Raw genomic sequence first — 24,491 nt, 5'->3', positions numbered from 1 at the left:
TGTTTGTGTGTATTGGTCTTTTTGGGTTACCAGTTCTTCAGTTTCAAATCTGGAATATTTGAGGCAAAAAGAAAGCCTAGGAAACTCACCACCCTTTCATTCCTTGAGTCTCTGTGTCTCTACTGATATGCCCTCTCTCCATCTTTTAGAGTCTTCAGATGTTTGTTGTATACATAGCGTCCAGGGTTTTAAATTGTACACAAGGGGAAAAGTAAGGAAAAATAGATCAACTTTTTTTTTTCTTGGAAGCAAAATTCTTTTTTTTATTTTTTTATTTTATTATTTATTTATTTATTTATTTATTTATTTATTTATTTTTCGGAAGCAAAATTCATAAGTAACTTTGTCTTCTTTAAGTTTACTTTTTGTAAATCACTTTTCTTACTATGTAGAGAGCAGATTCACAAGGGAAGAAAGTAGTGAAGCAAGAGTAGCTGGGAGACCATTTAAAAATTGTTTCAACCAATCAATTAAGAAATGGTGTTCATAAAAAAAGAAATGGTGTTCATTTGTGTAATGGTAGTGGCACTAGAAATGGAGCAAAGTGTATGTTTCTGTTTATATAATGATATGATTCTTGGTTAACTATTTAGTAGTTTTTTTGCATCCAACATATTTTTATTATGCACATATCAGGTGCTGGATGTAGGCATTGGGTGGAGAGTGGTAAGCAACATGAATATCATCTCTGACTTTTATGGACTTTTTTGTCTAATTTGGAAAGATATGTAATAAACCAGTAAACAAAAAATTACTAAGCAAGTAAACCAGAAAAACTAAATTGTAATTACAAATTGTGACATTGCTGTGAATGAAACACATAGTGCCATAATTGAGCATGACATAAGACCTACCTAGCATGGTCAGGTAAGACCTTTGAGAAGATGGTATTTGATGTGAGACCTAAACAATGACAGAGAACTAGTTACGTGAAAATCTGGTATTTAGGCGGAAGGACAAGGGAGGGGAATTAGCTTATATTAGAGGGTGTAAACAGCATTTTGGTTATGAGATAAAGGGTGACATGGACACTTGGGTTTTTGGTGAAGATTTGAGTAAGCAGGAATATGTGACAAAGTGGCGTTAGTCCTGCTAGGCTGTCAGGGAGGATGTACAGTCCACTCTTGCACTGTGAATACTGAATACTTTAGTAAACAATAAGGATTTTCAGTCCAGCTGCCTTTTTGAGGCAGCATGAGTTATGGTAGTTGATAGGGGTGTTGCTCATTGAGGACCACTCAGGGAGATTTGGTTCTGATGAGCAACATGACTCCCTCAGGGAGCAGTTAAAAGCTTGCCTGGTTTTTAAAAATTTCCCTGGACCTGGTGTTCATCAGCATTATACTTTAATTCTCATTTAGCAAGTATTTATGAAGTTCATGGGCCCAGTGACCTGTCACTGTAACTTCCATACCCATAAGGCAATACTGTAATTACTCAGCTTTGTTACTGATGATAAGGCAAACTAGATATACTTGAAATATTGTGTTGGTTGATGTGTGTGCTGGTGATGAAGATAGCAATGAGTAAAAATAATGTGAAAACTAGAGAACATCAATATAAATTGAAAGTGCACTAATACGTAACGTATTTGTTTTAAATTTTTGCTCCTCTCACTAAAACATATTTTTATGCAAGCAGAATGCTAAAGACTTCTTTGGAGAAGAAAGAACTCAAAAAAAAAGAACTTTTATGTGTTTTTCCATCTTTAAGGGTAGAGACCATGTAGAATATGTCATTGAATTATTAGTACCAGCACAGCATCTGGCACGTACAAGGTGCTAAGTGAAGGTCCAATGAATGAATGAATGAATGGATCGAAAAGTGAAATGTTTAAATTGGTGCTCTGAATACCAACCATCACGATTTCTAATCACAGAAGTGCTCATTTCAAATGGTGAATTTGCATGTGTATTATACAAGTACATATTGCCCAGAATGACAACAGAAAAAATTAGAAACCAGGTTCATCAGCCAGGAGTTTTGTTTACCTTGCCTCACTCTTGGCTATTCTAACCATTGCTTTCATCCTGTTAGTTCCTCCCTCCAGAGATAAAATTTACTGGAAGGGATTGGGGATATACGAACTGCTAGCTAAAAGCCACCTAGCTCCTCATAAACTAATGGCTGGTGTAGTTCTTAAATATTTTTGAGGGTGCAGTTTCAGAATCGGAACTTTTTCTACCAGAGTTGCAAAGAGGAGGCAAGATAATGTGTAATGTAGTGGAGGGGGACAGTCTTTGAGAGAGACTAACATTTTAATAGTAATTTTTATTTGTCTAGTATCTCCATGTGTCTGGCTCTACACTAAACTCTTTATATTGTCTCCTTTAATACTCAGAATAACTCTCCAGATACTGTCTTATTCTGTTTTTTCCAGATGAAGAAATTGAGTGTTCCAGTTACTATATCTTTGCTACACATTATGTGAAAAATAAACATTTATTATGCTCATGGATTTGTGGATCAGGAATTCAGATGGAGATGACTTGTCTCTACTTTGCAATATCTGAGGTCTCGGAGCACTTGAAGGCTGGACCTGTGATCACCTGAAGGCGCATCCACTCACAGGTCCAGTGGTTGATACCGGTGGATGCAAAGGTCGGCTCTGTTATTTTCACATGGACTAATTTATAGGTCCTGAGAGCATGGTGGATGAATTTTAAGGTAAGTGTTGAGCGGGGAGAGAGAGAGATCGATCCTTCTTATGACTAGCTTGGAGGTGAAGCCACATTCTGTTCATTGAGTGACTGTGTGACTATGAGGAACGCCCAATTTGAAGAGGAGAAGAAATTGACTCCTCTTGGTAGAAGAGAGACAAGGCTCTGGGGAAAAGCATCGACATGGCCACTTTTACAGAATACAGTTGACCACACAGAGCCTCAGAAAGGTTAAATAACTCTCCCAAACAGCTAGTAAATGGAGCAGCCCTGATAGGAGATTAGATTTACTTGTTTTTAACTTTGTGTGCCAGCCGCTTAATCACATTGTATAGTAGAGTCTTAGGGGATCATTAGGATCTTAGAGAACTGTTGTGAACAAATAAGCAAAGAGAGTTATATGAACAACTTACATTCAGAATTTAGACCCTTACAGAAGATCCTTAGGCATCAAGATTTGCAGATTACTGAGATAATAGTTTGTTCCTTCCTTCCTTCCTTCCTTCCTTCCTTCCTTCCTTCCTTCCTTCCTTCCACTCCCTTTAAAGATTTTATTTGTTTATTTGAGAGGCAGAGGGAGAGGGAGAAGCCGACTCCCAGCTGAGCAGGGAGCATGACACAGGGCTTGATCCTAGGACCCTCGGATTGTGACCTGAGCCAAAGGCAGATGCTTAACGGACTGAGCCAACAAGGTGCCCCTTTTTGGTACCTTTGTAAGGTCACCTATTTCCTTTCCCCTTATATTATGTTATTTGCACACGTATCTTATAATTTAGCATCCCTCAACATATATACTATGGTTGCTTATTTTATTCAGGGTAGGATCTTTGTCTACTTTGATTTATCTTTCTACCCTGATAACACCTATTGTGAGAAGCTGGCTCACAGTAAACCCTCTGTGAACGCTTGTCGAATGGAGTGAAACTAGGAGTTTATACTGGCATAAAATAGCAGAATAGTATAACTTTATTATTGCTGAACTGCTGTGGGATGCTTGGATTATGGGTATTATGAGGACCGGATTAGTAAGTTGAGTGACAGTGTTTAAAATGTCAAACTGCTTTGTGATTAATACGGTCATGGTGACTTCGGTCCTAGACCTCTGATAGACCTGGGAAGAAGACATGGAGACCTTTAATTTTTGGTCTTTGACTTGTGGCATGGGCTGGTTTTCTAGGAATAAAGATAAATCAAAGTCGTAAGGTCAGTAAAATAGCATCGCCTGGTAGGAAGGTCTCCTCAGTATGTCCCTCTACCATCTATTTGTGATTCTAACAAAATTTATAACTATGATCATGCTACTTTTAATATTCCATTTTGCTTTTACTCTCAGAAATATATCTTAGAGACTTTTCCATGGAAGTACTTCTAGATTTACCACAGGCTCACATTACTATCTATAGCTCTGTGGTGTGGGCACGCTGCATTGATATTGAAACAGTTCCCTATCACGGACATTGGGTTGATCCTATTTTGTTGTTGTTGTTGTTTTGTTGAAATTATAGATAATACTGCAATGGTGTATAGCAAGAATTTCTATAGGATGGATTCCTGAAAGAGAAGTACTGAATACAAGGATGTGCTCTTTAATGTTTAACATTTTGATAGATACTGGCAAATTATTCTCTAAAATGGCTCTGTGGATATACTCCTACCAATATTTCTCTACATCTTTTCAGTGATCACTTTGGTGTGATTGACCCAGGAAAATTATAGCACAGTAGGTCAAAGAATCCTCATGTCAATAAAGGAAGGATTTTGAATTGACGTCCTGTTTTGAAATTCTTACCCTGCTACTCATTTGTGTATGGTCTTCAGTAATTTATTTGTTCTTTTGCAGCCCCTGTTTCTTTATAAAATATAGGCAATGATAACAGCCTCCCTGGATTCTTGAAAGAGTAACTGAGACAACTATACATGTAAAGTCTTGGCAATATTCTTAGAGTTAAGAATTATATTATTTTTTTCTTTCCATCATTAGTTTTTTTTTAATTTAAATATGTTACCTCAAAATATAAGTCTCCTTTGAGCCTGTATACATCTTATTACAAAGTCTACCTTGGCTACTAAATTATCAGAAGAACAGTATTTCTCCTGAACTTATAGCTTAAATTTCAAAAAATATATATATATTTGGAAACATGCATTTTGATTTTGCTGACTTTAAAAAGCCATATACCTGACATTGTAGTTTTTTAAAACCTTTTTTTAAGCCTTTATTTATTTATTTGAGAGAGAGTGTGGGGGGGGGAGGAGGTGGGGCAGAGGAAGAAGAAGAGAATTGCAAGCGGTCTCCCTGCTGAGCATGGAGCCTGATGTGGGGCTTGATCTCAAGACCCCGAGATCATGACCTGAATAGAAACCAAGAATTTGGATGCTCAACTGACTGAGCCACCCAGGTGCCCCTAAAACTTTAATTGCTCTCTTTGGCTGTGTAATAATAGTCATAGCTTCTTGACACATTTATGTCTTTAAAAATATACTTTAATAGTGCTGCATCATACTAGTCCTGAGAAAAGCTATAGTTTTCCTATTTTTAGTTTCATAGCTGATGTTATACCTTAAGGAAATATTTTTTTAAAAGTTGGAGTTTCAAAAAAAGTTGGAGTTTCTTCCTATTAATATAAAATGTTCCCAAGAAAAAGATAAAGGACAACATTAAAACTTCACAATTATACTGTAACCCTTGATTGTATTTCCAGAAGTTACTTGGGCTGAATGAAATTATTTGGTTTGTAATGAGTTTTAGAAGAAATGAAGAAAATGGAGGTATTGGAAAATGAAGTATGTCTCTTAATTGAAAAGAGACTATGATTGTTACTTTCCAATCTAAATCAAATTATTATGACACTGGTTTCAAGCAATTGGAAAGGGAATTATTCTCTGGAAATAATGACTTCATTATATAACCTAAAAATATAACTAAAAAAAAAACAACAAACCCCTTTGGTTGTCTTTCTGCTAAAATAAATGATTTAAAAATGGAAACATTTTTATTGTTGCTCATCAACACAACTCATTGTTTTTCAAAATAATATATAAGCATTAGAAGACAGGTGTCTGATTCTTTGCTGGAATTTCAATTTGGGCCACCATGAGATATGGACCACATAAAAAGGAAGTGAACCTATACATATGCTAAATATGTAAATACATATTTTTTTTTCATTTTTAATATCTACCCCCACATGGAGCTCAAACTCAGTACCCCAAGACTCACATACTACAGACTGAGCCAGCCAGGTACCCCATGCATATACATATTTTTAGGGTAAATATAATGCTTATGATTTTATGTTTTCAAAGATTTATTTATTTAAGAGAGAGAGAGAGTGAGGGGAAGGGTAGAGGGAGAGGGAGAGAGAGAAGCTCAAGCAGATTCCCCACTAAGCGTGGAGCCCCATGTGGGGCTCCATGCAGGGCTTGATCTCACAACCCTGCGTTCATGACCTGAGCTGAATCCAAGAATCGGATGACTGACAGCCACCCTAGTGCTTAACATTAGGCGTCCCTAATGTCTATGATTTTAATTGATTTGCTTTCATAGATGTTTCAAGCAGTTACTTTTTAAAATTTATTATTTGAGGTGAATATGATTAAGATTTTCAGAAACACAGTTTACTTTTTATATCGTACACACAAAAACACAATCCTAGCACGTGAGAAAACACTACATTGTATGTAGGTTGCCCCAAATATTGACGTTCACAAAGAAAGCATAGTTAATTCACTTTCCTTATAGGCTCAGAGAAGGAATACTTTCAAGTATTTATTTTTTATTTTTTAGGGGAAATGATCCCCCCAAACTCCAATACTCACTAGATTTTTAATAATGTGAAATACTACCCAATTTTAACCTCAGGCACAAATACTAATTGTCCAGATCCAGATGTTAGAAATAATCACTAAAACCTTCAGTCATTTTCCTTTTCCCATTTACTGATACATGGAGCATGCAAATCATGTTTCAGACATAGCCCTTAAACTCTTGGAGACTTTTTTTGGGTTTCCACATTTTGGAAACTGGGAAATTTGGTAAAACAATGTGGTAATGCTTATCTGCCTGTTTACCCATCCATCTGTCGGTATCTATTTTACCTCTCCAGCCATCTCTCACCAGTGTGCTCACCGTGCACGTCTCTGCACGTGACCCTTTCTTCTACTAAGCATGTACTGTCTTTTATGTAGATACCGTGTCAGTCACACTTCTTCCCAATTTTTGTACGACGTTCCATGGATTGAACTTTTTAGAATAGAGGCACTTGAGATCTAATGCTCAGAGAATCACATCAAGGCTGTTCACTCTTGGACAGTTGTAACTGAAAATTCCTTTTTTTAAAAGATTTTGTTTATTCATGAGAGACAGAGAGAGAATGAGAGAGGCAGAGACACAGGCAGAGGGAGAAGCAGGCTCCCTGCAGGGAGCCCGACGTGGGACTCGATCCCAGAACCTCGGTATCACGACTTGAGCCAAAGGCAGATGCTCAGCCACTGAGCTACCCATGTGCCCCTCTTTTCTTGTTTTGAACTGAAATTTCTTTCTTTCTTTCTTTCTTTCTTTCTTTCTTTCTTTCTTCTTTCTTTTTCTTTCTTCTCTTTCCTTTCTTTCTTTCTTCTCTTTCTTTCTTTTTCTCCTTCCTTCCTTCCTTCCTTTTTCTTTCTTTCTTTCTTTCTTCTTTCTTTTCTTTCTTTCTTCTCTTTCTTTTCTCCTTCCTTCCTTCCTTCCTTTTTCTTTCTTTCTTTCTCTTTCTTTCTTTCTTTCTTTCTTTCTTCTTTCTTTCTTCTTTCTTTCTTTTTTTCTTTCTTTCTTCTTTCTTTCTTCTTTCTTTCTTCTTTCTTTCTTTCTTCCTTCCTCCTCTTTCTTTCTTTCTTTCTTTCTTTCTTTCTTTCTTTCTTTCTTCTTCTTCTTTCTTTCTTTCTTTCTTTCTTTCTTTCTTTCTTCTTCTTTTTCTTTCTTTCTTTCTTTCTTTCTTTCTTTCTTTCTTCTTTCTTTCTTTCTTTCTTTTTCTCCTTCCTTCCTTCCTTCCTTTTTCTTTCTTTCTTTCTTTCTTTCTTTCTTTCTTTCTTTCTTTCTTTCTTTCCTTCCTTCCTTCCTTCCTTCCTCTTTCTTTCTTTCTTTCTTTCTTTCTTTCTTTCTTTCTTTCTTTCCTTCCTTCCTTCCTTCCTTCCTCCTCTTTCTTTCTTTCTTTCTTTCTTTCTTCTTCTTCTTCTTCTTCTTCTTCTTCTTCTTCTTCTTCTTCTTTCTTTCTTTCTTTCTTTCTTTCTTCTTTCTTTCTTCCTCTTTCTTTCTTTCTTTCTTTCTTTCTTTCTTCTTTCTTTCCTTCCTTCTTCTTTCTTTCTTTCTTTCTTTCTTTCTTTCTTTCTTTCTTTCTTTCTTTTTTAAGATTTATTCATTCATGAGAGACAGAGAGAGAGAGGCAGAGGGAGAGGCAGGTTCCACACAGGGAGCCCGATGTGGGACTTCGATCCCGGGACTCCAGGATCACACCCTGAGCCGAAGGCAGGTGCTAAACCGCTGAGCCACCCAGGGGTCCCCTGAACTGAAATTTCTGATCTTGTGTCATAACCCTACTGTTCCTTCCTCCTTTCCTCTTCAACTCCATCCTCTTCTCCAGGATTTCACTCTCAGCATTGGGGCTTTTAGAGATACACCTATCTCTAAACAGGAAATGTTTGTATCCCTCCCTGGTTACTTTCTTTTTCCGTGTTCTGATTATTAATCTGATTCTCCTCAAATTTTAGTTGAAAGCAAGTCTGAAGGATGTCACCCATGTTCATACCTATCTATATGCAGAGTGAGGGTAACACATAGAGTACATTTGAGATTATAAACCAGTGTGATTTCTCCTAAATCTAGTCCTATTTCTTCTGCACGCTGTTCTCAAAGATAAACCTTCTGAAAATGAGAGTCACTCAAATCAGTATCTCAAAACCCTTCACTAACTCTATACCGTGCGAAGAATGAAGTGCAAATGCTGTATCGAGGCATTGCAGACCCTTTAATCCATCTTGCCAACTTTACAGCTACTTTTTCATTAGAAAGTCTAGCAAAATAAATCTGCTTATTACTCTCTGATGTGTATTGTAGAAAGGCCAGGCTGTCTCTTTAATTCACGTTCTGCCACCATCTCGCTGTATAGTATGGGTAAATGAGTTAAACTCCCTGTGCCTCACTAGAAAAGGACTGGTTATAGTATCTGCTTCACGAGGTTGTTAGGAGGAGTAAAAGTGTTCCTACATATAAGATCACAGAAAATTGTGTTGGGCACATGGAAAGCATTCAACATATCTCTAAAATGGACAGATAAGCCTCATTGCGTTTATTTTCACATACTATCCCTTTACCTTATAAAATCATGACTTTTGGGGTTGGTTTAGCGTCTGCCTCCCTGCTTAGTGAGGAGCCTGCTTCTCCCTCTTCTCTCTGCTTGTGGTCTCCCTCACTCTCTCTAGCTCAAATAAATAAGTAAAATCTCTAAAAAAATAAAAAATGAAAATCCTGATATATATATAAATTAAATATATCACATATATATATATATTGGTGTTTGTGTGTGTCCTTAAGCCCTCTCTCCCTTCAGAACACATTTCAGATCTAATCTCCTTCATCCTTCAGTGATGTCTCCCCTCCGGAAATTGTGTTTCTTTTCTGTGTCATGGATGTAGTGCTTAGTTACGGTGACCACATTATTTATTATTCAAGCTGGGACTCTTCTGATAGGAAAAGGGGTGCTGTTGATAATTACACTGGGACAATTGGCATAAATTGGAACTGACCTGGGCAAAGGGACAGATGGCTACCCTGGGAAGAGTGGAGGCTTAAGTTATCAAATCTGTTATTATCAAATCAAAGCAAACATTATCTTTATATGCAAATTGTTACGGCAGCTCTCCCATTAACCTAATTGTCAGGGAACGAGGTTCATCAAAATGAACCTCAGCTGTTTCTGGCCATTCCCAGAGAACTGCCTCTCATCTGTTCAGGCGCAGACACCTCAGTTTCTTCTCTTCAGTCTTCTTCCTTTGGTCCTCATGCTGCTTCTGCCTTCCTGATCACTGATCCTTAGGAGACAGCTTTCCATCTGGGACTCCTGGCATCGCTCTGCTGCGCTGGCTCCCCCTTCTTCCCCTCCTTACTTCCTCTCCTTACTTCCACACTCACATCCTTCTCTAAGCTCTAAGAGACGAGGAACTGCTCTCGCTTACATCATTCCTTCCCAAATGCTTGCATCGGGCCTTTTTGGTGATCCACGACACAACTGCAACACAGCCAATGGCGATTCTTGCTTAGGCTTCACTTAGGCATCATGGATGAAAGAAGAGGCATTTAAATCAGAGAGTTCCTGATGACCACTGCCTGATCTGTGTGTAGACCTGTGATCACTTGGAGGCTCGCTCTTTGCTTTGCTTTCTGCCTATTTCCCTGACCAGGGATAGCTCCAGCTCTACCATTTGAGACTCCAGAATTCATAGTCCTCTTCATGTATTGAATGCTCCTGCCCGTAAAGAGGCAAGTTACCTCTATACCTGACTTTCTCACCACTCTCTGGAACCCAGCCTTCTTGTTTAATATTGTTTAGGATGACTGACAATAGGAGAACCTCTCCTGTCTGGGGAAACTCCACCCCAGTCCCCCAGGATGTGGTCTGGTTCTATGCCCTTATTAAGGTAATCATAACAGCTTGACATCGGTATATTTCCCTAAAACCGGGATATTTATTCATCATCACCTATTCCATAGTATTTGATACTTTGCTATTTGTACTTTTATAAATACATTCTATATCCTTAGCTAGATTGCGTGTTCCTTGGGAGGGCACTTCCTTTGCCTAGCAAAGTTCCTGATACAGTGTTCAACGAACTGTGTTTGATGAGTGTAAGATGAAGAGGTAATACAGGGACGCCCGGTGGCTCAGCGGGTTCGCGCCTGCCTTCGGCCCAGGGTGTGATCCCGGAGTCCTGGGATGGAGTCCCGCATCGGGCTCCCTACATGGAGCCTGTGTCTGCCTGTGTCTGCCTCTCTCTCTCTCATTCTGGGTCTCTCATGAACGAATAAATAAAATCTTAAAAAAAAGAAGAAGAGGAGGTAATACAAAACACTGCTAACTTATGAAATATCTCCTCCTTCCTCATGTGCTGTTTCCTCCTTTTGGGTAGTAGTTCATGCAGAGAACAACTTTCTGTGAATGTCTGGATTCTGGTGGCAAAAGTGGTCTGCTCAACCCATTCTCCTCCTGGACCTTGCTGCTTACATAGCTTTCCTTCTGGAATAAATCAGTCTTATGTTCTTAGCATACAGCACAGGCAAATCAAAAATTGGTGAAAGGAGGGTGTGTTTATGAAGTGAGATCTGCCAGAGACACGGGTCACAAAATCCCCAGTACCAACACTGGGCTTGTGGGGATTTGTGTTAGGAAATTTCCTCTCCAGCATTATCATTTTCTGAACAGATCTGTCCTTAGACATTTCAGCAGCCTGCTCCAGCGACTATTCAATTGTTTAATACAGAAATCTTTCTCTCAAGTATAAATTTTCTTCTTTTCAACCCTAATAGTTTTCACATAATAATAGACCTTTGCCAGCCAACATTTCCGTGTGAGCTCCGTTGGATATCAGACATGACACAACACAGGAAAGGTCTTACTCTTTTACCAGTGCAATGTTTTTTTTTCTATCATTCATGCTGACCTGGTGTCAGCAGCTATTTTACCAGACACCATCATCAGGACTTATAGTTAACCACAGAGATGTATTCTCAGAGTTTGACCTTTGTTCTATACACTGAGGACAAAGAAGAAGAAAAAAAACTACTGAACAGAAAATGATAGAAAAGTCAGTAAAAGTAGCACCAAGGGAAAAATTCTACCATGTATTATAATTTAGTCTCAAAATGCTTCTTAAAAATTACATACTCATTTTAGGTAAATATATTGAAATTTTCCAAGCAGCGGCAGATCTGTTATTTTCATTATTTCATTCACTACTGTGTAATTTTAACGCTTTGCATTTTTGCCGGGCATTGTATTTTCTACTTGGTTTGCGAAACAAGTGATGAAATCACAACTGATCATGACTTAGTGTTTGGTAGTAGGTAAATGAGTAATTATATATCACGCACTGTGCAGTGAAATCTAGGAAATTACATTGGCAAAGTATGAAGTTTATTCTGAGAAGCTTTTAACTTAGTATGTGCTGGGGACCTTTGAAAGGGACAAATGAATACACTAAATACTCCCTCTCTTCCCCAAGGAACAAGGCAGATGGAAGTCCAGATACTACCTTTATTCCACGTAAGGCTCATATTTCAAAATGTGGCCCATATTTGCACTTATGTGTGTTTCTTGGTACAGGGTTCTGGATTTAGGCCAATTTTCTCACCAAGTCATGACTGTCTGAATTCAGGGAGTTCTCTGTACACATACCACAAACCAAAGGGCGGGAATCTGTGGCTGGAGCTGAGTCCGGTGTTGACTCCCTGTAGGCAGGGCCTTGCTCAGAGGACGGCAAGGGCAGAGGAGAGGCTTTTATATCCACTTTATAGCCAGACTCACCAGTCATGTACGTCACTTAGGGGATCATGGATGAGGCGGTGGAGAGAGGCCAGGGGTATTTCGCTAGTGGGGACCTCTGCCTCAAAGGAAACAATAGGGGTGGGGAATCGGTATCTGTCACTACTATAATTTCTGAGGTTTTTGCACCCTTAATCCTTTGGGCCTAACTATTAAATCTTTAGTCAACCAAAGTGATTCCAGTAGAAATGGGGGCAGCAGTCTCTCAGGATGGCCCATGTCTTAGAGGCTACCCTGCAAAAACTAGTCAGTGCTCTTTTGAGGACCTACTGGGGACTGCTGGTAGGCAGTACAGATTTCATACCCAAAAGTCTAAAATAAGTCATAACGATAACCAGTTAAATTAACTCCTCCAAGCCCCCTCTGCACTCAAGACTGAAGTTCACTAATATGTTGCTTTACACCCCCAAAGGGATCCAAGCACGTATCCCAAAGGGCCTAGAGGTTCTTCAAAGAGGGCAAATGACAAGTCATAAAATACAACCCCCTGCTTACTATCAGATTCCCAGAAAGAAATTAAAGTTGGGAACTTAATTCTCCTTTCAAGTTGCATCTGTCAGGTTCTAGCAGGGAGTCCATGGCACAGTCACACGGGGTGGTTGGGAAGAGTTTTATTTTATTTTTAAAAGTTCCTTCATTAACAGGGACTGTCCATACCAGAGCAGACAGGGTGTAGGGTCACCACGACGGAGTACCTGTCACCACCCCAGGCCTGAGGAGGCACCAGAAGAGGAGGGCCCTCGGAATCTGCAGAAAGTAGCTCTATGGAGAGGGTTTCAATGGAGGGATGCAGCCAACTTGTAGTGACTGGGCATGGAAGGAGCCAACCAAATAAACAGCCCGCCCTAATTTTCCTTTCATCTTACTGGCGCTCTCCACTGAATCCAGCAGGGGAGTCAGAGGATAAGGAGCCTGTGCAGCCTTTGCGACACACAGCATAGAGAATGATCTGGAGAACCAGGGAATAGAGAACCCAGCTCATACATTCAAGTTTAAGAAGCAGCATGAAGGAAATCAAATTCTGTTGCCCTTTTGTTGGACAATGCCTAAGAAATTCAGGTCCCAAATCCCTTCTTTTTAATTTAATACTCTGCTTAGTCTCAGGTAGAGTAATTTCTCAGTGCTTGCTATAAACGTGGGTTTCTTTTAAGAGCTGCAGGCTGGGGGCACCTGGTTGGCTCACTTGAAGCGTGCGACTTGATCTTGGAGTCATGAGTTTGAGTCCTCTGTGGGGTATGGCGATCACTTAAATTTAAATTTTTTTTTAATTTAAAAAGTCGAAAAAATAATAAAAGCTACAGGCTGAGAGGTCTTGTCCCGGAATGGGTATAGATCCTTCAACGCTTCCGGATTTATATTAGCTTGATGTCAAGTGTTTTGGGAGCTACACTTTTAAAGAGACGAGATGATAAATGGGGCACATCAGACTGTCACAGCTCTAGGTGCACAGGCAGCGAGTTTCAAAGTGAGCCAGTTCTCAGTCCCTAGAATAGTTATACAAGGCAGATAATGTTCCCAGAATCAGAACCCAGAACTTAGTCTCCCCAAATATTGTTTGCCAAGGACCCCAGTACAGGCTCTGTGATATCCGAGTGAAGGAATTCAGACAGAGAACATATTCCTGATTTAGCCTTGCTATCATGCCAGTCAGTCTATGCTAGTCGGTTCAGAATCCACAAATGCAAGTGGGAGAAATCAGGTTAATTGTTCCGTCATGCACATATGGGGAAGAATCCACATCTGCGCGCTGCCTCCTCTTCCACGTCGTGGCCTTTGAAACACTCCTGTTGGTTTTCAAAGGTCAGAGAATTTTGATGGTGTAGAAGCTCTAGACAAAGTCTTATTAGAGGAGAATCCTCTTTCCCATCCCATATTTAAAGCCTCTCATTTTTGTGCTGCTTCGTACCGTTTGTTGATCTGTGACTGACATTGAAAACCTAAACCTAGAACCTTACCAGTATAGGGTAGCGTAGGCAAAGCTCAGCTGTGGCACGTGTTACTTTCAGAATAACAGAAGCAAATGTCATCACGTCTCCTGTCTGTTCGGTCTGCGTATACAAAGACTGCCTCCTGGACTTGGACTTTGCCTCAGCCACACCTATTAGGTGTGAACCACACTCTTGTGTGGGTCCAGGCCAAGCAGCAGGGTCTCACATCCTGAACCTGCCCGAGTCAGCTATAACAGATGACCTCACGGTCCTTTGGTGAACCTTCCAAGAAAGACCCTGTGGTCACAACCTAGTGGAAAAACAAACAAACAAACAAACAATCATGGGGCATAAGACTTAAAGGCTGTCAAGCCAGGGCAGAAGAAAACTACTGTAAACTTCAAGATAACCTGTTATAAGCTACATAGTCAAAGCACATTTGCAGCTATATATGTATCATAGCTACCTCAGAAGCCCCAGACACTCTTGGTCTATGCCAGGCCCCAAATCTTAATTCTCCTTTCTGTTACAGACACTCAGCTCTCAAGTACTAGATACTTCCTCCCTTAAAACTAAATGCAGTCCTCTACCTACCACACAGTAAATCTTATGTCCTAGCCTGTGGCAGTAAAGAGTATAATCTTTTTTTTTAATTTTAATTTATTTTTGATAGTCACACACACACACACACACAGAGGCAGAGGGAGAAGCAGGCTCCATGCACCAGGAGCCCGATGCAGGATTCGATCCCGGGTCTCCAGGATCGCGCCCTGGGCCAAAGGCAGGCGCCAAACCGCTGCACCACCCAGGCATCCCCGAGTATAATCTTTTGAGGGCAGTTTGGCTCCCAAGAGAAAGGAGAGAGATAGGAGCCATGTGACACATGCCCAGTTTCTCATTCTGTGGCAACCATGAAAGTGCCCTGCTCACATCCTCTGCAGCTAGGGACATAGCTAATTGCGCTAATTTCTGCCCTTCTGGAGCCAACCCCATAATTGCTTTGAAGCCTCCTAGAGGCTGCTCCCAGCCAGTCACTGAACACAGCTCGGGGACTGGTGCCAGCCCATTCCTGCAGACTCCTGTAATGGGCAGGCTTAGCCTGAGGTCCCCAGTCGGCTTTGCCAAATTTCTCTTGGAGTGGCACTGCAGGCAGAGACTCTTCTTACCAGTTCTCCAGCAGATGTCAGATCTGCATCTCTGCGAAGTCCGTGTTCCTCCTTCCCTGGCTCCCTTCTCCTCATCCTCCCAGGCATTTCCCCCAATATGTCTCTTGCATGTCTGACCCCATTTTGCATCCGCTTCTCAGAAGACTTGAATTAACACACTTTCTGAACTCATCATATTGCTAAGTATTACTACACATGTGCCCTAAGGCTGACTGTGGGGGACGAAAGAGACAAGAGTGTGAAGCTAATAAATATCCCTCCACGTGGAATATGATGTCAGGATTGGGATATAAGCTGCACTCTCATTGGTTTTATTATAGAAGTTAGGGAAGTTAGAGCATATTGAGTATCTTGTCTGCTTCAAATATGTCCACAATGAAATATGTCTTAATGGAGTTGCCAGGAGCAAACTATTGAACAGGCCCTTGGTATGGCCTTATCTAGTGTTTCCTTGTGGTGAGAAAATATAGCTGATTGACTTAACTGGTTGAATAAAAAAATAAGTCAATTTTTCAGCTTTTTAAGTTCACATTTCAAGTAATTGGTGTTGCATTTACAAAAGCTATGACCTCCTGATTCTTTCTTTTTAGTGCATTTCTCTTTGGCTAAAATTGTCACCATCCATTCAGTTGCCCAGCCTAGAAAAAAAATTTTTAAAATATTTTATTTATTTATTCATGAGAGACAAAAGAGAGAGAGAGAGAGAAAGAGAGAGGCAGAGACACATGCGGAGGGAGAAGCAGCTCCATGCAGGGAGCCTGACGTGGGACTTGATCCCAGGTCTCCAGGATCAGGCCCTGGGCTGAAGGGGCAGGCACTAAACTGCTGAACCACCCAGGGATCCCCAGCCTAGAAATTTTAATCCATCTCTTTCCTTTATGGTCCATACTTAATCAGTCACCAAGTGCATTAGAATGTACTATTCATGGAATTTAGGAAACAAAACAGGAGCATGGGGAAGGGAGGGAAAAATGAAACAAGGTGAAATTAGAGAAGGAGACAAACCATAAGAGACTCTTAATCATAGGCAACAAACAGGGTTACTGGAGGGGATGGGGAGTGGGAGGATGGGGTAACTGGGCGATGGCATGAAGGAGGGCGCAGGATATAATGAGCACTAGGTGTTATATAAGACTGATGAATCACTGACCTCTACCTCTGAAATGAATACACTATATGCTAATTAATTGAATTTAAATAAAAAAAATTTAAAAAGGGAAACAATACTGTTTGAAGATACCCAGAATTTATTCCCTCCTTTCCAGTCTTTCTATTATAGCGCCTGTCATCAAATTTGACCCATTTAAATTGCCTTGTTACAATATTTTGGCTTTAGTTTCTTCATTATCCTAATTGATTATTTTCTAATCTGTAAACCAAATTATGTTATTCTCCTGCTTAGAAATTACTTTCCATTACTTATAAAATGAAGTTAAAACTCATTATCATGGGAGTAAAAGTCCTTTATGATCTGACTTCAACCTGTTTTTTGAGAGTCATACCAGTAAAACTCCTCTTCTTTATGTCATCTGTTTTGGTCACACAGAATCACTGTGCGCTCCTTTACTTGCTGGTTGTTTCACTGGCCTGTGAAATTGTGGGTGTTCTTCTTTAGTATTTGTGTTTTATTTCTTCTTTCCATTTTCCTTCACCTGATAACTTCCTCCATATTCTTAAATCCTGGCTCAAAATCACCTCCTCTAAAAGTACCTATAAGGTTTTCTGGGCAGTTAATGGTTTCTAATAACTGCTTCTAAAACATAGGAAGCACTTTCAATTACATTTAATTTTTTTTCTGTGTGTCTTTTGATTATAAACTCCAGTAAGGGTAGGCAATTCTTGTTGTCATATAATAAGTATTACTGCATTTAAGTAAAAAAATTCAAGATACCTTAGAAAAAGGCTCTAGGAATAACCCATTAAGATGTATTTCTCCTTTAACATATACATTTCTATTCAACAAATAGGAAAGAGATTCTAAACAATATCTAGTAGATAACATGAATTAAAGTAATAAGGCTGGGGGCATGCCTGGGTGGCTCAGTGATTGAGCATCTGCCTTTGGCTCAGGTTATGAGCCTGGAGCCCTGGGATCAAGTCCCACATCAGGCTCCCTTGGAGAGCCTGCTTCTCCCTCTGCCTATGGTTCTGCCTCTCTCTCTCTCTGTGTGTGTCTCTCATGAATAAATGAATAAAATCTTTTAAAAAAAGTAATAGAGCTTTAGTACAACCTGATTTTTCGGTATCATGACATTTCTAAGATTTTGGTCTTCACCCCTGCAAAAGGGCTCTGAATATATAGAATTACTTAAATTGTATTATTGAACTGGAGTGTCTCATATCATTGGCTCCAAAGAAAAGTTTTAGCTTAGGGTATAATGAAGTCATAAGTCCAAAAGTGATTGAATGTTTTATATGCATTTTTTCGTCTTGTTTTCTCTTTGTTTTATTGTCAATTCTCTTAATCTGAAGCAAAAATAACCAATATAAGCAAACAGAAACTAAGTGTAGTTGAATGTACTTGTCAGTGTTGAACTACATTGCTAGAACACTTACTGAAACCATATATACAGCTGATAAACCATAGACATACATAAGCAACATTTTTAAAAAGATTTTATTTATTTGAGAGAGAACATCCGAGCATGAGTGGGGGCAGGGGATGGGGGTAGTTAGAGAGAGGGGAAGAAGCAGACTCCCCACTGAGTAGGGAGCCTGACATGGAGCTGGTTCCCAGGACCCTGAGGTCATGACCCAAGCCAAAGGTAGATGCCTAACTGACTGAGCCACCCGGGTGCCCCCATATGTAAAGCAACATTAATGAAACATTCATAGTGAGTATAGATTCATTTAAGCAACTTTTTAGTTGCTCTTCCTGAAAAAGGGGAGAAGATACATAACTTCCCTGGGTCTCAGTTTCCTTCATTGTAAAATAAAGAGTTGGACTAGGTGCATTCATTCATTCAGAGTGGTTGTGTACCATATGCCAGTGTGGGCATACATAATACAAAGATGAACAAAATGGATAGGGCTCTTGTCTTTTAGCAACTTATACATGGGTGAACTTAAATGTTTTTTCCCTCTAGGGTTTCATAAACATGGCATGATGGTATAAATTAAGTGAGATAGATAATGGGGCATTATCCATATTTGCTCTTTTCTATATTTGCTCTTTTTTTAGAAGCACATTTTCCCAATGGTTATATGATAAAAAATTCTCATTAGAAGACAGGTTTTAGTGGTTATATTGCAATAAACATATTGCCACTATTTAGTGTAGTTATTGGCTCTTGACTATAAAATAACAGAAGATTGGTCAATGTATTGACCACACATAGACTAGGGTTTAGTCAGTTGTATGCACTTAATTCCCAAACAGATTTCCTTACAGAGATTTCACTTTGCACACTGACTCTTACTCAGTTCTAGATTGGCATTATTGTCTATGGCCTTGCATATGATTTGGTAATGGGGACAGGGCTTATTTCTATTCCTTTCAGTGCTGTGTAGAAAGGGCACCACCTGATTCAAAAATATGCATTATTTAGCCTACTTTTAAAATAGACAATGAATGATGAATAACAAGTTCAAAGAAATAAGCAAATATTCACTGCCTTAATAAATCTGTCCATGGAAGTTTTGGGGTTTGACCTGAATGACATAAAGACACTCAGAGGAAGATAATTATTTGAATCTATATTATAAATGGTTTTATTTTTAATTCTTTAAGTATATATTTGTTAATACCATGAGAGATGTTTTCACTATCAGACTGTGATCATATCCAAAGATCTGGTCTTTAGAATTAAAAAAAAACCTGCCACTGTCCTTTAAAAAACATGACCTCAATACACTACAGCCATACTATATTTCTACTAAGTGCAGAAGTATATGATAAACAAGTCAGTGATAAAGCAGGTGCCTTTTAGTTTGCTTTTCCATTTTGAAGATCGGAAAAAATGGTGATACTCATACTGTAACAGGAATATTTCCATGGTATTAAATCAATATGAATTTTTCCCCCAATAACTTTATGACTTTTAGATGAAAAGCCATGCCTGGTAGCTCAGATTATACTGTTTATTCTTTAGAGTAGGAAAGATGTCTCTTTTACTGTTGAGGCTGAGAATTGAGGCTTCGTGTCTGCTGGAAGGAGGAAGCTATAATGAGGAAGACTTTGCTAAGGAGAAAGCAGAAGGGATGCCCTTCTTTTCTGAGCATGTGCATTTGGGAAATGAGAGAAAGATGTAGCAGAGAGGTCAGATTTCCATGCCATCATTTTCCTCCTCTAGGAACCAGAACCTAATATATATTGTAGAAGCATCCACGTCCTAGAGTCTAGTGGAACCAGGCTAAGAGACTGCAGAACTCAGAGAGAATCTTAGTTTTGACCTTATGCAACATGGCAAAGATGAAAACACAAGTATGATGAAGGGAGTTAGCTAAGAGATGGCACGAGGCAGCATTCTTGGCTCCAGGGGTATGTACAGAGTATGAAGGGATTAAAACATTTCCTTATCTCCTAGTGAGAGGATGGGAGGAAATGATAGTGTCAGTGGACCACCAGAGGCCCAAAGCTAAAGCAAAGACAGAGTGTAAAGGACAGAGTCACAGATCTAAGATCACAAACTCTTACGGTAGATGCTGCCATGATGCTTCAGTAGGCTCATCACACAATCGTCCGTCGGTACCAGTTCAGGATTAGATCACACCAGTCACTTAACAACAGAAACTAGAAAGGACCTAGAAGACACCACAGATGTCCAGTATCACTTTCTGCTGTAAAACCATGAGCTCATGATACTCCCAGACACTATATAAGGGTGGAGCCAGGAGAGAGAGAACATACCAGTCACCACTGCTATACAGTAAACTACTCAAACACTTATTGCTGTTAAACAACCGTGTCATTATGCTCATGGATTTTATAATCAGAAATCAGAACAAGGCTTAGTGAGGATACTTTTTCCTTGCAACATATGTGTAAAACCTTGTCTAAGAATACTCACTGATTGAAAGTAACTTGAGTGCTAGGGCTGCAGTCACTAGGAGGTGTCTTTGTCCACATATCTGGTGGCCAGTGTTGGCTGCTGGTTACGGCCTTGTCTGGGGCTGCCAGCCAGTACACCTCCACCTGGGCTTGACATGTAGGCTGGTTTTCAAAATACAGAAGTCTCGGAGTAGTTGAACCTCTTACACGGCAGCTTTGGGTTCTCACAGCAAGTGTCCCAGTCGTCAAGATGGAAGCTTTATCACTTTTTATGACCTAGCTCTGCAAATTGCGTGTCACTTTCACCATACTCTGTTTGGAGCAATCAGAAGTTCATGCAGATTTGAGAGGGAGGGACTTAGATGCCATTTCTTGATGGGAAATGGTAAGATCACGTTGTAGGAGAGCAAGTAGGGTGGGAAGAATGGTTCTGGCAATTTGGAGAGAGTACAGGGAGAGCCCCTGGAATATACTTTCCCGAAATGGAATGTTGTGCACTAGAAAGAGACTAGTTAAACCCTAAGTGACTGAGAGTATATGAATTGGAAAGTTTAAATTTTCCATATTAAAAAAAAGAAAAAAAAATTTCAGTAACTCAGAGGCGTGTTATTCATAGAGGAGTTTAGATTTGTTTCCTTTTCCACATATTTGTAGTATAATTTATTTTGTAGTCCCGCTGTGCTAGCCTAATTGATTTGGGTTTAATTTTGAGATCAGTATATTCTCTGCCAATGGCATTTTAATAGCTAGCCTGTATCTCCAGTGCTTAATCTCAATTTCGACTGTCCATGAACAAATATTTCTCTCTTGATCTATAGTCAGACAGTCTTTAGAGTCCCTCCAAATGATGATCGCCTATTTCTTAAAGTGCTCAAAAGCTCTTCATCTTAAACACTAGTCTATGATGCCTCTCCAGTTCTGAACAAATTCCTCAGATTATTTCATTTTATTTTTTTTAATTATTTAGATTAAATAGCAGTTTTGTTAGTTTTTATTTTAAGGATTTTATTTATTTATTCATGAGAGATCCAGAGAGATCCAGAGAGAGAGAGAGGCAGAGACAGACAGAGGGAGAAGCTCCCAGTGGGTAGCCCGATGCGAGACTTGATCCCAGGACTCTGGGATCACGGTTTTAGCCAGAGGCTGATGCATAACCACTAAGCAACCCGTCCCTTTGTTAGCTTTTAAAAATTATATTTTTCCTTATTCTCATATCCCTTGTGTTCCCTTGGCCCCCAGTCCTAGGTCAATTTAGTATATACTATCTTGTGTATTTACTAAATTAGACTCTGTAATTGTACCCCAGTTTGCTTAAAAAATATATCCAGTCATGGCAACAGAAACACACAGAATCATAAACATATTTATCCATGTTGGAAAGACATATGGCTATTAGAGAGTGACCAAAATAGGGTATGATGCAAAGGAGTTTTTCCTTGTAAGGTTTTGGGATGGAGGGAGGACTCAGTACTCCAAAGACAATGCATCCACAATGCAGATAGGTGCACATTCTCTGATAATTAGAGGTGATTCTTACACCTGAAACCCTAGGAAAGGTGAGAGAGCCAAGAGTGCCCTAGGACAAAGATATTGCCTCCTTGGGCCAGTGTGGAAGGGAAGCAAAGAAGCTGTTTGCTTTTTCCAGTCATTTTGGTTGAACTGAGAGACATTCCAAAGATGGAGGATTTTTTTTATTTTTTTTCCCTATTTAAAAAAAATTTTGAAGTATGGATTGACACACAGTGTTACATTAGTTTCAGGTGTGCAGCATAGTGATTGGACAACTCTACACTCACTTGGGGTGAGCAGAGCCACAAGTGTACACCACGAGTGTAGCTACCATCTGTCACCACACAGCGCTCTGATAGTATGGTTGATTATATTCCCTATGCTGTGCCTTTCATCCCCATGACTTATTCATTCCATAACTGGAAGTTTGTGTCTCCTATTCCACTTCACCCATTTTTCTCATCCCTCCCTAACTCTCCCCTATGGCAACCATCAATTTGTTCTTTGTATTTATGGGTCTCTTTCTCCTTTTATTCGTTCATGTGTTTCTTTTTGTTTTTGGATTCCATTTACAAGTGGAATCACGTGGTATTTGTCTTTCTTTGTCTGACTTATTTCACTGGGCATGATACCCTCTGGATCTATTCATGTTGTTGCAAATGGCAAGATTTCATTCGTTTTATGGCTGGGAAATATTCCACTGTGTGTATATATACCGCATCTTTGTGCATTAATCTGTGGATGGACATTTGGACCGTTTCCATTTCTTGGCTATTGTAAATGCTGCAGGAAACATGGAGTGCGTTTATCTTTTAAGGTTAGTGTTTTTGTTTTCTTTGAGTAAATATCCAGTAGTAGAATTACTGGACTATATGGTATTGCTATTTTAATTTCTTGAAGAGCCTCCGTACTGTTTTCACGGTGGCTGCACCAATTTATTTTCCCACCCACAGTGCACGAGGGGTCCTCTTTTCCCCACATCCTTGCCAACACTTGTCATTTCTTGTCCTTTTTTGTTCTGGTTGTTCTGACAGGTGTAAAGTGATACCTCATTGTGGTTTTGATTTATACTTCCCTGATGATTAGTGATGTTGAGCACAAAGATTGGGAATTTTATTATTTTTTAAAATATATTTATTTTTTTTATTCATGAGAGACACAGAGAGAGACAGAGGCAGAGACATAGGCAGAGGGAGAAGCAGGCTCCATGCAGGGAGCCCGATGCAGGACTCGATCCAGGACTCGATCCAGGACTCCAGGACTCCAGGATCCCGCCCTGGGCCGGAGGCAGGTGCTAAGCTGCTGAGCCACCCAGGGATCCCCAAAGATTGAGAATTTTAAAAGGCGTAAGCAACCTCGTGCCTATATGTCATTTACTTGATGCTTGCCATTTTTAATTTTAATGTTAATGAATATTTATTCCTATAATCTTGTGGTAAATATAAACATATCCTAAAAGGTTGTGTCGTGTGTGTTTTAGTTGCTGTTACAATTTCTAGAGGAGGGCAGGAGTTCACAGGAGGTTATCTTGACATGCAGCTACAATTTCTTAATATACTTATCATATATATATATATATGGTATCACTTACCATATTATGTTCCATGACGATGTAGTTGAAAGAGCTTTAGACTCTTTTTTTTTCTCAGTTCCAGTTTAATAGAAACAACAAAAGATCAAAAGTGGTGCCTTGCTATACTGTACATGTCAGTTGGCCTGCCCCATAGCACACCTCAGACCATTCTCTCCAGAGGGAGAAAGGCTGGCCTCCCCAACCCTGCAGGGAAGGGCTGTCTTGTCCCATACCACGTACCACATCTGCAGAGTCTAAAGTCTTGTTATAAGCATGACAATAGTACAAAAAAAGATTCTGTTTTCGTGGATGCCCCACTACAGCCCGGCCCTAAAATGGCGAGGCGCTCACTTCTGCTTAGAGAAATATTCTTTGCTCTTCTGGACATCAGGCTTGATGGTATCACTGCCAGGCTTCCAGCCAGCTGGGCACACTTCCCCATGCTTGTCAGTAACCTGGAAGGCCTGAACCAGTCGCAGGGTCTCATCCACAGAGCGACCGACAGGAAGGTCATGTACAGTGATCGGCCAAAGGATACCTTCATCATCAATGTTGAAGAGGCCCCCGAACGAGATGCCTTCATCAGCCTTTAAGACTCCCTAGTCCTGAGCAATGGTGCGCTTGGGGTCTGATACCAAGGGAATGTTCATGGGTCCCAGTCCTCCTTGTGTCTTGGGTGTGTTGATCCAAGCCAGGTGACAGAAATGAGGATCCACAGAAGCACCAATCACTTGACAGCTGAGTTGGACCAAGACTAGAATTTGGTCACAATTTTGCTATTATATAGAAATTCTTTTTCTTTTTTCTGGGTCTTAGTGTCTTCATGTTAAATGATGAAAAGGTGTGTTAGATAAAATAATTTCAGAATTTCCTTATTAGTGTTTTGAATGTATTGATCTAATCTTGAGAAAGTGATGAAGAATAATAAAGAATTTATGGCTTAATTTTGCAAAAAAAGGTTTTCATGTATAGCTGCTTTCTACTTGGTCACACACTGACATTTACGAAGGAATTGTATTAGGAGATTGTGAGTATTCCTTTCCTACATAACTTTATATAGATTTTGTAGAATCCTGATGAAATAACTGAATCATGT

At 39.7% G+C, this 24,491-nt stretch overlaps 1 pseudogene; it reads right to left on the bottom strand.

Annotated features, from left to right (window-relative positions):
• Positions 1 to 23,625: 23,625 nt before the first annotated feature.
• On the bottom strand, positions 23,626 to 24,149 carry LOC129514696 (peroxiredoxin-1-like; annotated as a pseudogene).
• Positions 24,150 to 24,491: the final 342 nt, after the last annotated feature.

The sequence above is a fragment of the Nyctereutes procyonoides genome, unplaced genomic scaffold, assembly GCF_905146905.1.
Source record: "Nyctereutes procyonoides isolate TBG_1078 unplaced genomic scaffold, NYPRO_anot_genome, whole genome shotgun sequence".
Lineage (NCBI taxonomy): Eukaryota > Metazoa > Chordata > Mammalia > Carnivora > Canidae > Nyctereutes > Nyctereutes procyonoides.
This window is presented reverse-complemented; position numbering and strand designations above follow the sequence as displayed.